Source organism: Hyla sarda, chromosome 10 (assembly GCF_029499605.1).
Source record: "Hyla sarda isolate aHylSar1 chromosome 10, aHylSar1.hap1, whole genome shotgun sequence".
In the NCBI taxonomy this organism is placed as follows: domain Eukaryota; kingdom Metazoa; phylum Chordata; class Amphibia; order Anura; family Hylidae; genus Hyla; species Hyla sarda.
Genome location: NC_079198.1, coordinates 70,139,719 through 70,146,824, shown reverse-complemented (window position 1 = coordinate 70,146,824; position 7,106 = coordinate 70,139,719).

Below are 7,106 nucleotides of genomic sequence, written 5' to 3'. Positions count from 1 at the left end.
CACATTCTCTCTCCAAAATCCCAGTGGCACTCCTTCTCTTCTGAGCATTGTAGTTCATCATGGAGCACTTTACATCCACATATGGGGTATTTATATACTCAGAAGAAATGGTGTTACAAATTTTGGGGGGCTTTTTTCTTATTTTACCTTGTGAAAATGAAAAATTTAGGGTAACACCAGCATTTTAGTGAAAACAAAACGTTTGTTCTCATTTTCCCATCCAACTTTAACAAAAATTTGTCAAACACCTGTGGGGTGTTAAGGCTCACTATACCCTGTGTTACATTCCGTGAGGGGTGTAGTTTACAAAATGGGGTCACACGTGGGTATTTTTTTTTGCGTTTATGTCAGAACCACTGTAAAATCAGCCACCCCTGTGCAAATCACCAATTTAGGCCTCAAATGTACATAGTGCACTCTCACTCCTGAGCCTTGTTGTGCGTCTGTAGAGCATTTTATGCCCACATATGGGGTATTTCCGTACTCAGGAGAAATTGCGTTACAAATTTTGTGGATCTTTTTTTCCTTTCACTGCTTGTGAAAATAAAAAGTAAGGGGCAACACCAGCATGTTAGTGTAAAATTTTAAATTTTTTTACACTAACAGGCTGGTGTAGACCCGAACTTTTCCTTTTCATAAGGGGTTAAAGGAGAAAAAGCCCCCCAAAATTTGTAACGCAATTTCTCCTGACTACAGAAATACCCCATATGTGGCCCTAAACTGTTTCCTTGAAATACGACAGGGCTCCGAAGTGAGAGAGCTCCATGCGCATTTGAGGACTAAATTAGGGATTGCATAGGGGTGGACATAGGGGTATTCTATGCCAGTGATTAAAAAACAGGGTGCCTCCAGCTGTTGCTAAACTCCCAGCATGCCTGGACAGTCAGTGGCTGACCGGAAATGCTGGGAGTTGATGTTTTGCAACAGCTGGAGGCTCTGTTTTGGAAACACTGCCGTATGATATGTTTTTTATTTTTATTGGGGGGGGGGGGACAGTGTAAGGGGGTGTATACGTAGTGTTTTACCCTTTATTATGTGTAGTGTAGTGTTTTTAGGGTACATTCACACTGGCGGGTTTACGGTGAGTTTCCCGCTAGGAGTTTGCGCTGCAGCAGAAAATTTGCCGCAGCTCAAACTTGAAACAGGAAACTCACTGTAAAACCGCCCATGTGAATGTACCCTGTATGTTCACATGGGGGGGGGGGCCTCCAGCTGTTGCAAAACTACAACTCCCAGCATGCACTGACAGACCGTGCATGCTGTCAGTTGTACTTTTGCAACAGCTGTAGGCACACTGGTTGGAAAACCTTCAGTTAGGTTCTGTTACCTAACTCAGTATTTTCCAACCAGTGTGCCTCCAGCTGTTGCAAAACTACTACTCCCAGCATGTACTGGGAGATGTAGTTATGCAACAGCTGGAGGTGCGCAACTACAACTCCCAGCATGCCAAGACAGCTGTTTTCTGTTTGGGCATGCTGGCATTTGCAGTTTTGCAACAGCTGGGGGGCTACAGTTTAGAGACCACTGCACAGTGGTCTCCAAACTGTGGCCCTCCAGATGTTGCAAAACTACAACTCCCAGCATGCCCAGACAGTTGTTTGCACATATGCGAATTTTAGCATATCCGAATTTTTGCATATGTGAAAAAAAATTGCGAATATACCGAACATGCGAATTTAGCGAATATATGACAAATATTCACGCATATATTCGCGAAATATCGCGAACTTGAATATGGCCCATGTCGCTCATCACTATGCCAAAGCAGTTGACTAAAAGAGTATATTGAAACAGCAGTGTTGAAAAACAACCACAAGATGGGGCTGTGGATGTCAGAAAGTCACAGACATTATAGACTAGATGTGAAGCGAAGCCAAACTTATGATGTCTATAAGGGAAGGGGGTAACAAATAAATTGGAAATTTTCCTATCCTAAGTGACGGAAAATTTGGATTTTATTAAAGACGCAAGTATTATGCTTAAAACTTATTTTACTGAACTCAGCAGCAAATAGAAAAATGTAACATATAAGGTTTATATAAACATGCAACCTAGTATGATGTAACCTAGTATGATGTTCCATAACAACAACCAATCAGGTAGCATCACAGGTGATAAGTAACTGACACTCAGGTATCATCCTTCTTCTTTGTGATGGAATATCAGACGAGAAGATCAACTGGAACCCAAGAATCGGTTCAGATGGAACACAGGTGGAAAACGAAGAAATAATAAAATTCATGATATCCTATCAATACTGTAATGGAAGGATGAGTAGAGATCATTGTGTAGCTGTTAAACAAAATAGCGAAAGAAATAGAAATACAGGGATGGGTTCAGGGAGGGATGATACTCGCATCTTGTCTTTAATAAAATCCAAATTTTCTGTCACCTAGGATAGGAAAATTTCCAATTTTAAGGCAAGACAAGACGCTTCGTATTATGCTAGTTAACCTCCCTGGCGGTATGATTCTGTCTGGAAATTTGTACCAAAAGCAGTACAATTTTTTGCACTGAATTTCACATCTCCCCTCGCCCATTTCACATCTCCCCCCGTCACATTCCCACGCCCCCTTGTCACATCCCCCCCCCTGTCACATTCTCCCCCCTCCTTGTCACATTCTCCCCCCTTGTCACATTCTCCCCCTTTCATGTTACATTCCCGTCCCCCTGTCACATCCCCCCCTTCATGTCACATTCCCCTCCCCCTGTCACATCCCCCCCTGTCACATTCCCCCCCTTGTCACATTCCCCCCTTTGTCACATTCCCCCCTTTGTCACATTCCCCCCTTATCACATTCCCCCCTCTGTCACATTCCCCTCCTATCACATCCCCCTCCTATCACATCCCCCCCTGTCACATTCCCCCCCTGTCACATTCCCCCCTGTCACACTCCCCACCTTGTCACATCCCCCCCTCTGTCACATTCCCCCCATTTGTCACATTCATACCCCCCCCCCCCCCCCGTCGCATTCTCCCCCCCCCCCCCCCTTCTCACCTTGTCCTGCAGCAGTACACACTGGGTTTTCCGGGCAGATTTCAAACCTAGTGTATTTGCTGCAGAACAAGTCCTTTCCCCTTCAGCCAATCACAGGCTTTACACCACTGCGGCCTGTGATTGGCTGAAAAGGGAAAGGTCCTGTAAGATGAATAGTGAAGAGAGCAGGGACCAGAGCGCACGGAGGGGAACGACATCTGCAGGGACCGGGATTAGGTAAGCAAAAGTTTTTTTTGTTTTTTTTTACTCCTTTTTCCTTTTACACTTAGCTCAGTGTTTTTCTAACAGGGTGCCTCCAGCTGTTGTGAAACTACTACTCCCAGCATGCCTTTGGCTGTTCGGGCATGCTGAGAGTTGTAGTTTTGCAACAGCTGGAGGCCCCCTGGTAGGGAAACACTGACTTTTAGTATTTTTCTTCACCTGCTCTGGCCGGCCCCCGCAACGGGAGCCAACCAGAGCAGATAATCGCATGTTTTCCCGGGGGCCGTATCGCTATATCGCATTGCTTTTGCGATATATCGTGCAGCCTGGCCGGCAACTCTGCAATTCTACCCCGACCGTGACTCGGGGTTACCGATCCTGGCAGGGAAAATTAACCCCGAGTCATGCTCGGGATTACCGCTCAGAAGGTTAAAGCTAATCATAAATATCTAAATACAATATATATATACTATAGTAAATAAATACTAAGATTAAATTACAACAATAACATAGAAACATGAGATTCTGGTCTAAAATAAAAAAAAATAGAAATTAGAATCAGAAAACCAATTGGCTGCTTTCAATAAGTCTGAAAGGGAAGCACCAGATTGAAAAAGTTTGGTGGAAACAGCACTTCTAGTAGAATGGGCAGTAAATTTAGAGGTATCAATGCCAGCTAAATGCATCGTTTGTTTGACCCATCTGGCGAGAGTGGGTGAAGAGACGGGAGTATGGGGTTTGCAAAAAGAGATTAATAATTGTGGAGAAGCAGGAATCCTGAGAGATTTGGTTCAGGATTCGTAGGAGTGAAGACAACGAACAATACAAAGTTTTTCATGATGTGGAAAGGAAGGATAAAAAACAGAATGAAGATTTGTTTTGGTACGTCGGTGAATAGAAAAAACAACACCTTGAGGTGTAAAATGTCTGTGAGAAATGTCAAGCGACTTGACATCCGAGACCCGTTTCACGGAAATAAGGCATAAAAGCGTAGTAAATTTGAAGGAAATAAGCTTCAATGGCAATGAATCATTATCATCCCAGGAAATGAACATATCCAGGACAATATTTACATCCCATGTGGAAGTGTATTTTGGTAAAGGTGGTCTACAGAAGCGGATGCCTTTAAGTAATTGGCAGACTAGAGGGTGTCTACCGACAGGAATGGAATCTATAGGAAGGTGTCTAGAAGAAATAGCCAAACGATAAAGGTTAATGGTTCTGTAGGCTTTACCAGCATCAAAAGAGGCTGATAAGAAATTTAAGATGTGAGATATAGGTGCTTGTAAGGGATCAAGATGTCGTTGATCGCACCAATGAGACCAAAATCCCCAGGCTGATCTGTAAGCTGATCTGGTACCTGGGGCCCAAGCATCTGAGAGGATATCCTGAGTTGATTTTGAAAATTGGAAGTCAGATCTTGGTGACCTGAGATCAACCAAGCGACCAGAGGTAGCTGACCTGAAAGAATCAAAGGGAGGTAATTCCCTTGAGGGTCCAGAAGGAGATTCTGAATGGAAGGAAGAAGACGAGGAAAGTCTATGAGGAGATGTAAAATTTGAGGAAACTAAGGTTGAGTTGGCCATAATAGAGTTTTGAGAACCAGCGTGGATTTCTGAATCGATGTTTGGAAAAGGACCCAGGGAATGAGATTGAAAGGAGGAAACGCATACAGAGTCTTCTGAGGCCAAAATTGTAGGAAGGCATCTACGCCTAAAGCTTCTGGTTTCGGGCGCAAGCTGAAAAATAGAGGTAGTTGAGTGTTGAGACGGGAAGCGAAAAGGTCCAGATGTAGGGGACCCCAGAATGAATTGATTGACTGGAAAATCGTAAGATGAAGTTTCCAATCGCTGGAATCCATCAAATAGCGAAAGTACCAATCCGCTACTGAATTGGAGATTCCCAGAAGATATTCCGCTTTCAGGACGATATTCCTGTCCAAACAGAAATGCCCAAAATCTTTGACAAAATCTGCAAGAATTTTGGAAGTCGTTCCTCCCAAATGATTGATGTATTGGACAGCGGAAATGTTGTCCATGCAAAGAAGGATACAACAATGGGAGGAATTTTTTGCAAAACTTTTTAAGGCAAAAATTCCTGCTAGTAAATCTAGACAGTTTATATGAAGGTGGGATTCTGATAGAGACCATTCCCCTCCAGTGGAAAGGTAACCGCAATGAGCACCCCATCCGGAAAGGTTCGCATCCGATTCTATAATGAAGTCTGGATTCGGATGGAATATCGCCTTTCCGTACCGGGATTCTATGTGAGTGAGCCACCAAAGAAGTTCTTCTTTGGTTTCTGAAAAGAGGGGAATTTCATCGGAATAACCGAGACCTTCCCTCAAGTGATGAATCTTCAAGCGTTGAAGAGCTCTGTAATGAAGAGGAGCTGGAAAAATGGCTTGAATAGAGGCAAAGAGGAGACCCTCAATTCGAGCTATTGTCCTCAGAGATATTATGACTTTGTGGAGAACCTGTCGGATTTCCTTCCAAATAGTTTTCAATCTTCTTGGGGGAAGGCTTAAAGTGGTCAAAATTCTAGTTCCTGAGATGGAACCAGAACAGATTTCTTGAAATTTATGAGAAAACCCAGATGTGTCAGAAGAGACAATGTCCAATTCATGTGAAGCAAAAGTAACTCTTTTAATTGGGCCATAAGAAGGATATTGTCGAGATAAATGATAAAACGAACCCCGCAGCTTCTGAGGGAGGCAACCACTGGTTTCAGTAGTTTTGTAAAGCACCAAGGGGCTGATGAGAGACCGAAGGGGAGGCAAGTAAATTGCCATTTTTGATCTTTCCAAAGAAATTGAGGAACATTTGAGATGAGGGATGAATTGGAATTGTTAGATATGCATCCTTCAGATCTATTTTTATTAACCAATCGTGTTTTAATAGAATGTCTCTCAGTAAGTGTATGCCCTCTTGAAGTGGCGATATACAACTAGATTGTTCAAGATTTTCAAATTCATCACAGGTCTGTGACATCCGTTTTTCTTTTTTACTAGAAATAAATTGCTTAGGATACCTGGAGATTATGGAGAAACTGGAATAATTACCTGTTGGGAAACAAGTTCTTTGACTTCTTGGTCTTTAAGAGCTTTGTCTGATAGGGAAAACTGAATCAGATGGGGTATGTAGGATTGGATAGGAGGGCCGACAAATTCTATTTGATAACCATTGACTGTGTTTAGAATCCAAGAGTCAGACGTAATCATATTCCAATTGTGGGAAAAATAAAGGAGTCTTCCCCCTAATGGGACATCTTGGAAAGAAGACAGAGGTTGACTTACCTGTGAGAGGTCTGGAACGGGGATTGCCTCTTTGACCTCGTGTACGCCGCGGTCTGCCCCTGTATGGGAAAAAGGGAGGGAGATCAGAATCATCGTCATGATCAGAATCACTTTCCTCCGAGACATAAAGAATTTCATCTACATCCTGAATATTGGAATAATCAAATTCCTCAGAAGAAGAAACTCAGAAGGAGTCAGATGTCTCAGGCTGGGTTCACACTACGATTTTCAAATACGGTAACCGTATACGGTTTTCCGCAAAAAAACGTATATGACCGTATCCAAAACCGTATGTATAGAGAATGCATTGTAAACCGTATTCCAAATGTTTTGTACGGTTGCATCCGTTTTGACGATTGTTCAACCGTAGGCAAAAACGCTGTCGACCACATTTTTGCCTCCGATTGGAAAACCGTATGCGAACTGTATGCGGTTCTTTTAACATTGTTGCCTATGAGAACCATACGCAGAATTTCAGAATACGGTTGCACACGCTTTTTCTAATCTGTTTTTGGAGTTAACACATGATACAAACAGATAGAACCGTACATACGTTTTGGAACCATATACGGGGAAAAACCGTATTTGGAGTCATACGGTTGTATACGGTT